The following is a 9,754-nucleotide window of genomic DNA, read 5'->3' on the forward strand; positions in this document are numbered from 1 at the left end:
TCCGTGCGCCTTTGGCATCTAGTCATGCCGGCCACATGACCACAGAGACGTCCTCGTACAAGCGCTGGCTCTTCAGCTTTGAAACAGAGATGAGCACCAGCCCCTAGAGTCGGAAACGACTAGCACACATGTGCGGGGGAACCTTTATCTTTACCTTTATATGCATAATACTGTATTTATTTATTTATTTTGGTCATATTTATGTAGGTGGTGACCCTTTCAGGGCTGTATGCAACACTTTTTTCGTTTTAATGTATGCCGATGAGCGTACATTCAAAGTGACAATAAAGTTATTATTCTGAAAAAAAAAACCTATTCTATCTGGTCCCGGTGACCGACCCAAGATTGGATCCTAAAAAAATAGATTTACTCCGTTGTAGTTTCTTGCTATGAAAAGCCAGCACATCCAAATAAGGGGGACACTGGAGCTGGTTAAAACCTTCCGCTCACCAGGTTTGTGTTTTGAATTTCACAGGATGACAACCGTCACACTTTTGTGGTGCAAACCTCTTATGGGGAAGCACTTAAATGAATTGAGCCTTTATCCAACAGGGCGATGTTGTTTTATGTGTGGCTTGCAATGTGCCATTTTGTCCACCAGATGGCGGGAAAGCATCTTCTAAGACGGGTCCTCAACCGTGGCAATTTTAAGACTTGTGAACTTCAACTCCCAGAATTCCTCAGCCAGCAAAGCTGGCTGAGGAATTCTGGAAGTTGAAGTTCACAAGTCTTAAAGTTGCCAAGGTTGGAGACCCCTGTTCTAAGAATAACAGAATAAACTATGGAAAAGTCGGTAGAAGTTTGCTTCAACTTACTTTATACAGGTAGTCCTCAACGTACGACCACAATTGAGGCCAACATTTCTAAGTGACACATTTCTTAAATGAATTTTCCCCCCATTTTACGAGCTTTCTCGCCACAGTCATCAGTGAATCACTGAAGTTAAGTTAGTAACACAGTCGTTAAATGAATCTGGCTTCCCCATTGGCTTTGCTCGTCGGAAAGTCGCAAACGCCGATCACGTGATGCCGGGACGCTGCGACCGTCATAAATATGAGTCGGTTGATCACGGTCACCTGATCAAAATTCTAGGCATTTGGCAAGTGACTCACATTTGGCAGTTAGCAGTTCTTCAAAAGTGGCCATTTTAGATTAAACCTTTTTTTTTTTTCAAAAGTGCCCATTTTGAATGGAAAAAAAATTCTGATTATTTTTTTTAGTACAGCTAGTCTTCTACTTAACAAGAGTTCATTTAACAGCCATTTTAAGTTATAATGGACTGGGGAAAAAGTGACTCATTTACCATTTTTCATACTTACAACTGTTGCAGCAACCCCAGGGTCACCTGATCAAAATTCAGGCACTTGGCAACTGACTCACATTTATGACGGCTGCAGGGCCCCGGGATCATGTGATCAGCTTTTGTGACGTTCTGAAGAACAAAGTCAATGAGGATGCCAGGTTCATTTAACGACCGTGTTACTCATTTAACAACTGCAGTGATTCACTTAACAAATGTGGCGAGGAAGGTCGTAAAATGGGGCAAAACTCACTTCACTAACGCCTCACTCAGCCACAGAAATTTTGGGCTCCATTCTGGACGTTAGGTCGAGGACTCTCTGTACTTTCTCTTCCTCTTTTTTTTCTTCTTCCATTTTGACACGACCTTCCTGCTCGCATTTTCTTCCCTCCGTCCTTCCTTTCCTATTCTTCTCAGGGGTGGCCTTAGATGAATGGAACAGATGAGCTTATGGGTTACAGCAGACTTTTTAAATTAAGTGTGAAATGAGAACCACATGTGGTGTGTACAGATCTACCGCTTCTAAACACAGGACGTAAACCTCCTGACCGTTGTGGGGAACTAATTGACCTCGCCTATTCCTTCTTCTACTTCTACTTCTTTCCATCCTTACAACATGTTCTGGACCGAGGAACAGAAAATCTTGCGATCTCGTCTCGGCCCGGTTGAGCCAATTCTGAAGCTTTCTCAACTTTATCCCGAGGAAGCAAATGGCTGGTCCTCGAAACCTAGAGGTTGCCCTCATTCCTGTCTCTTGCCAAAATCTTTGTTCCTCCCTGTTGTTGCAAAAAGTCTGGAGTTCTCTGGGGTGGTGAGCTTCAGGCAGGAAGACAGATGAAGAAGGAAGAAAGAAGAGCTTCTTAAGTAGAGTCGCATTTTCTGCGTCGCATGAGAAAAGCACATCTTCCTTTCCCCATCCTGACCACTATCTACAGGGGGACGATCAAGAGCATCCTGTCATATGGCATCGCATTCTTCCCAGCTTTTGGACTTGTGATGGAGCCCATCTTCACAGAATTTCTCTCATCTGGAATAGGTGCTTTGGGTTATTCTAGGTATGGCATTTATGTGGCGCCTTCCTATTGGTCGATTGGTCTGCTGATGGCCGTGATTGGCTGTTGTTTCCTTGTGCTGCCATTGGGTGTTGGGAAATCCTAAAAAGCACAGGTGGTCATTGACTCACAATCATTCGTTTAGTAATGATTTGAAGTTGCAAAAGCAGCACAAGAACAGCCAATCACCGGCCATCAACAGACCAATCAACCAATAGGAAGGCGCCACATAAATACGACTCATACAATACAGGTAGTCCTCGACTTACGACAGTTTTAGTGACCGTTCAAGTCACACCACCGAAAAAAGTGACTTATGACCGCTTTTCACATTTATGACCGTTACAGCATCCCCATGGTCATGTTCATTTACATTTGGATGCTTGACAACTGATTCATATTTATGACGTTCGCAGCGTCCCAGGGTCATGTGATCCCCTTTTGCAACCGTCAGAAAAGCAAAGTGAATGGGGAAGCCAGATTCACTTCATAGCCATGTTGCTAACTTAACAACTGCAGTGATTCACTTATCCAATGTGGCAAGAAAAGTCATAAAACCAGGCCAATCTCACCGAACAAATTTCTCACTTAGCAACATGAATATTGGGCTCAATTGTGGTCGTAAGTCGAGGACCACTCGTAATCCAAAGCACACAATTGTGTTGAGAGAGAAGTTCTCTGAGGAAGTTCTTTTCAGCACGAGTCCGAAAGCTCGGAAGATTAATCCTCTCATCCTGGTGACTGACCCAGATTGGATCTTGCTGCTAAAGTCACCTGAGGTTTTCTGAAAATACGAGGGCAATTCTGAAATAAACCTCCCTTTGGTTATCAATGCCAGACTCTCGCAGATACAGAACTTTTATTACACGCATTGGAAAACTACAACATCACATTACTTTTCGACATAAGCGCCATTCAAATTGAGGCCCTTATCATCCCATCTTACAAGGTTTGAAATTTCTTAGTAATAGCCGCTCGGCGCCAAATCTGGGCTATGCAGGGGGAAATGATCAAAAACATCCCGATGGAACTGCTTCAAAAATTCTTGGGTGCATCTAACGGTGTGTGGGCGAGCATTGTTGTGAACCAACATCACACCGGAAGTCAGCAGGCCCCAATGCTTGTTATGGATGGCTCGTCTGAGTTTTCGTAACGTTTCACAGTAGACATCTGAATTGATGGTCAAACCACACTCCATGAACTTTACTCGCCATACTCCTTTGGCGTCTTCGCATAGGGCGGGATTATCTATGGCACCCCTTCCAGTGTGGTGTTGGTTCATGACAGTGCTCGCCCGCACACCGCTAGACGCACCCAAGAATTTTTGAAGCAGTTCCTTTGGGATGTTTTTGATCACACACACCCCTCCCCCCCGATAGCCCAGATTTGGTGCTGAGCCACAACTAACTAAGGAATTTCAAACCTTGTAAGACGTTATGACAAGGGCCTCAATTTGAATGGCGCTTATGTCGAAAAGTCGTGTCACTTTGTAGTTTTCCAATGTGTGTAATAAAAGTTCTGTATTTGCAAGAGTCTGTCATTGATAACCAAACGGAGGTTTATTTCCCAATTGCCCTGGTATATAAAGCTTGGTTTTCAGTGCGAACCAGAATGAGTGTGAGACATGCATCGTTTATGGCTTGTGGAGCATCACGGAGGCTTGTGAAGATCGCAAACAAAGGGTTTAGGACAGGGGTAGGCAACCTTGGCTCTTTTATGACTCGTGGACTTCAACTCCCAAAATTCCTGAGTCAGCATGGCTGGCTCAGGAATTCTGGGAGTTGAAATCCACGAGTCATAAAAGAGCCAAGGTTGCCTACCCCTGGTTTAGGAGCAAGTCAACATCTGCACAATGGCAGATGTGGTGGGATGATCAAAGCCCAATTCCTTTTCCATAGGGCACCAGTAAGAGTGCCGAGATCAGTAGATGGAAGAAGCCGGATTCCATAAAAGAGGGAGTCGAGGGTTGGGAAATCCTGCTAGAAAATATAGGTAGTCCTCGACTTACGTCAGCTATTGAGGCCAAAATTTCTGTTCTTAAGTGAGACAGTTGTTAAATGAGTTTTGCCCCATTTTACAACCTTTCTTGCCACAGTGGTTAGCTGCAGTTAACTGCAGTTGTCACTGCAGTGGTTATGTTACTTAAACCGGTTGTTGTGAAATCCATTTCCCCCTTGACCTTGCTTATCATAAATATGAATCGGTTGCCCAGTGTCTGAATTTTGATCATGTGACCACAGGGATTCTGTGGATGGTCATAAGTATAAAAAACAGTCATAAGTCACCTTTTTCAAACAGTTGCTAAACGAACGGTTGTAAGCAGGTCTAGCTGTATAAAAAAAATCAGGGGGAAAAATCATTTAAAATGGGCACTTTTGAAAGAAAAAAGAAAGTTTAATCAAAAATGGTCATTTTTGAACAACTGCTAACCGGGACAGAAACTTTAGCCAAAAAAATAAAATAAAAAATAAAAAAGGAACTATTCTGCCATTTTGGATTTTTTTTTTACACCCGCACCCACTGGGGACTGCCAAACAGTAAGAGTGTTACCATGGCAACAAAATCCATAAGACTCACCTCAGCCAACAAGCTTTGATGTGGGGCAAGAATTGATAGTTTGAAAGCTGCCTTGGCTTGAGGGCATGTAAGACATTAACCTTTACAGCATGTTTTACCTCAGCTTCCAACCAGGTAGACGTACGAAGCTCTCTCTGAGGGAAGTGAAAAATCTTAAAACCCAGTTTGCACTTTAGGTAAAAGAAGGCAGTTTAATTTCCAATGCTGGGTTTGAGTTCATGTTATGAGGGTTCAAATGGAAAACTCAACTCAATATAGGGCTGGTCTTAACAGAAAGACACAAACGTGGTGAAAACCTACAGAAAATCAACAAAGAGGCTGCCAAAGAGAAGAGCAAGAAAGAGGATTAGGGGACTGGAGGCTAAAACATATAAAGAATGGTTGCTGGAATTGGGTATGTCTAGTTTAATGAAGAGAAGGACGAGGGGTGACATGATAGCAGTGTTCCAGTATCTCAGGGGCTGCCCCAAAGAAGGAGTCAAGCTCTTCTCCAAAGCATCTGAAGACAGGACAAGAAGCAACGGATGGAAACTAATCAAGGAGAGAAGCAACCTAGAACTAAGGAGAAACTTCCTGACAGTGAGAACAATTAACCAGTGGAACCACCTGCCTCCAGAAGCAGCGAATGCTCCAACACTGGACATGTTAAAGAAGAGACTGGACAGCCATTTGTCTGAAATGACATAGGGTTTCCTGCCTGAGCAGGGGGTTGAACTAGAAGACCTCCAAGGTCCCTTCCAACTTTGTTATTCTGTTCCAATTGGACGCGTCATTAGAATGAGGGGGAGACCACACTGGGAATTTACCTTCCTCAGGAGAACCAAGGGTAGGGGTGAGGCTGAAAAGGGCAGATCCTCAAAATGATCAAGAGAATGAAGAAAATCCTCTGCAGGAAAGCCATGGGGATACAGGGAGTTCTCTACTTATGACCACCATTGATAGCCCTTGACTTGACAATCCTTCTTTTAGTAACCAAAGTTACAACAGCACTGGAAAAAGTGGCTTATGACCGGTTTTCATAATGCCCGTTGTAGCATCCCCATAGTCACCTGATCAAAATTCGGGGGCTTGGCAACTGGCATGGATTTATGACTGTTGCCCTGTCCCAGAGTCATGTGATCGCCATCTGTAACCTTCCCAGCTGGTTTCTGACAAGCAGTCGATGGGGGAAGCCAGATTCTGGCTGAACAACTGCAGGAATTCAATAAACTGTGGCCAAAAAAAAAAAATTGCCATAAAGTGGACCCAACTTTATGGGTCTTGCTTAGCAACTGTCTTGCTTAGCAACAGAAAATTGGGGCTCGTTGTGGTCATCTATCTGTAATTTGTTGAACCTGTAAATAGTTGTTTTTTTTACTCCGAAGGGCCAATACATCTGTTCAACCCAGTTTCAAAGTTTTCTCTATCTCCTGCATCACCTGCAAAAAATCATCAGTTTCCTAAATTCTCCAAACCCTTTCACCTTAAGGCTGACTAAATTCAGTTAAATGCATTTTATTGGCTCGCCTGCCGCATAAGATCAGATTGAGTTGATGCGTTCTTTGTCCCATCCGTGAAGGCCACTTTATGGGATGAGGGTTTATACATTTAGACTTTATGTCTAATCTCCTGCAATCACCATCTTTTTCCGGAAATCTTGAATGTGTTTTATCAAGTTGTTGTTTTCAACTTTGTAAACAGGCCCCAGTGAGTGGTGAGTTGCGTATGTCTAAAAGTCTAAACTGTAAATAAATCAATAAATGCTCGCTTTATGTTAATTCTTCTTGCACAATGAAACCAGTTGCAAAACCTGTTGCTCTTATATAACCAGTGAGTCTTTTTTCCCCTGTCTCATTATTATTTGCTTCTTGGTGTGGGAAGTAGCTGTGTACAGCTTCTTTAACTGGAAGGTAATGCTTTATATTAAAATCATCTTGTAGAGCCGAAGGAGCCCTGACTCTAAAGCCCCCACCCCCCAGTGTAAATTAAGACATTGTTGGGTCCTCCTACAGGGGCTGTTGTAAGAAAGCCGAGTCTGAGAAAGAAAAGAAAAACCAAAAAGGCAAGTGCCTTTAATATTTGTCGGAAACGATGCTACCACATTCTTGATTTTTGTTTTAATTAACACAGACTAACATGGCCCTCATCCTACAAGGAAAACTGGGAAATGAAATTCAAAGGGACATTTCAGTCCTACTTCTGAAATGGTATATAGGTTCTCCCAGTGCTTTTTTTGTAAAAGAAAAAGGTGCCGGAACTCACACATGTCATACAACCTGCCTTGCCTACCCTACAAGGTTCCATCCAAAAAAGGTGCCGGAACTCCGTTCTGAGCGTTCTATGACAAAAAAAGCCCTGGGTTCTCCTGTTTGAGCAGCGGGCTGGACTAGAAGACCACCAAGGTCTATTCTATTCTGTCCTGTCCTATCCTATCCTGTATTTCTTTTCTTTTCTATTCTATTGTAATTCTGTTCTATTCTTCATTCTTCCATTCCATTCCATTCCATTCCTACTCTACTCTGCTGTATTGTGTTCTATTCTGTATTTCTATTCTATTCTGTATATCTATTCTATTCTGTTCAATTCTATTCTGTTCAATTCTATTATTCTGTTCTATTATTCTATTCTATTCTATTCTATTCTATTCTATTCTATTCTATTCTATTCTATTCTATTCTATTCTATTCTATTCTATTCTATTCTATTCTATTCTAGTCATCTTTTAAAAAATATTGCTACTCTTTTAGATGTCTGTGGAGATTCTCAATCATCCAGGTCATGGGTTTTGTTTGTTTTTTCCCCCAAAACGCAACTGGACTTTCTAGGGGTTTTTTTTCTTTGAAAACATTTCACTTCTCATCTGAGAAGTTTCTTCGGTTCTTGAAGGGAGGGAGCCACCCGAGAAGGCGCTTCTTCTGGGCCCAGCAATGCCACTCCTTAGGAGAGGGAACACACAAAAATGGAGGTGTCTTGAGTAATAACCGGTAACGTGGTCCCCAAGCCATGTAAGGTTTGAAGGTAGCAACCAGCACCTCGAATTGCACTCGGAAAACAAATCGGTATCCAATTGCAGCTCCCACTGGAGAGAAGTGACCCAACGTACGCACCCAGGCCGGCACACAACCATGTGGGCCTCTCCATTTTGAGCCCACTGGAGCTCGGTGAACTCAGGAATCTTTTCTGTAAAAGCTGCAGAAGTCAACAACCTCAGAGGACAGTCACAGTCTCCTGCTAGGAAAACAAACAAGAGGGCTCCAAATTTTGCAAACTTGTTCCTTATAGGTAGCTGGTTGGAATATGTTGCCACCTCAAACACCAGAAATCTCGTAACACGGAAGAGACTCATTCAGCAGGAAAAGCCGATGGGAGCTCCTGGTCAAGTAGCAGACAGATGTTCCTCATAGCAACCAAACTAATCTTTTCCCCTAAGGCTCTCCTCAGAATATACACACAGCACTCTCACCTGAGCCTCAGCTGGGGGTGCAAACAGGTCTGTCTGTTTTCTTACGAAATGCAAGTCCGAATATGGCTTCCCCCCCGCTTTTTTTTTGTAGCTTCAACGCAATTGCTTTTTCTCCTTGGGAGCGAACCCTGTGATCCTTAGGAGTCACCACGAGGCTGCTTTAGAAGGAAGCAGCCTTTTAAACATTTCCCATTTTATGCTTCGGTGCAAAAGAGGAAGGATGCCTCTGTTGAAACTGAAACATGCTTGTTCCGACTCTCACAACAAAGATACTTTGTGTTGACCGTTCATGGCAATTCAAGAAGTTAATACCAGAAAGATAAAAACCACGACTAGTTGGTGGGTTGAGGCAAACAAAAAGAAAGGCAAGGATGTTCTTGAGATCATCTTCATGCACGTTTCTTGGCAGCGTCACTGTAGTTAAGTCGGGAACTACCTATGTACTTGTTCCCTACCCCAACTTAATGTGGAAATAACTATGGTTGCTGAAGTTGATCTCTTATTAATTTTTCTAGTGCTAAAAGAAGCACTTAAAACTGAGAAAAACCTGGAATTATTTCAGGACAGCTGGGGAATGTTTTTATAAATCCACAAAGAAAGCATCTAAAAAAAGAAAGATTGTCGTTTCTTTTTTTACATCTGGGTGAATCACGAGTCTTGAGATGGCTGATTCTATTTTGGGCTGCTTATAAAAATGGCGACACCTGAGTACAAAGGCTGAAGTCCTTAGCTCACATCTGGTAACAAGCCCTGTTTAACCAATAGGCAATTGTGCATGCTGGTTTGCCGGTAGCACAGGACAGTCTTCCAAGACAGGATAGTCTTGCTTCTTCTACAGGTGGTCTTCGACTTACAGCAGTTCATTTAGTGACCGTTCAAAGTTATAAATAACGGCACCAAAAAATGTGGCTTTCCACCATTTTTTCAGTTATGACCTTTGCAGCATCCCCATGGTCATGTGGGGATCAAAATTGCACGGCAACTGACTCATATTTCTGATGGCTGCTGTGTCCCAAGGTCTCCTGATCCCAAAATGGGACAATTTGTCACAGCCAATTCACCGTGGGACAATTCCATTTAATTCTTTAAAATAAATTTAAAATATATATTTTAACTTTGGCAATTCACATTTCATGGTCCCTCCTTTTGCATCTTTTCTTTAATGATTCTATTCCAGTATTTCTTTGATAGTAGTGTGACTCTTGTCCCGCAGAAAACTGCCTTGTGGCGAATTGGTTGTTGCAAGTTGTCCCGTAATGAAAAATAATAACAACTGTGCTACTCAGAACATCGTACATTTTAAGGAGGTACCTAGTGGATACCTAGGATGCTGGCAGCAACCCGTGTTCAACCATCAGCACCAGTCAATTTGAATGTTCAGTT

The sequence above is a fragment of the Vipera berus genome, assembly GCF_964194415.1.
Source record: "Vipera berus genome assembly, chromosome: 6".
In the NCBI taxonomy this organism is placed as follows: Eukaryota; Metazoa; Chordata; class Lepidosauria; order Squamata; family Viperidae; genus Vipera; species Vipera berus.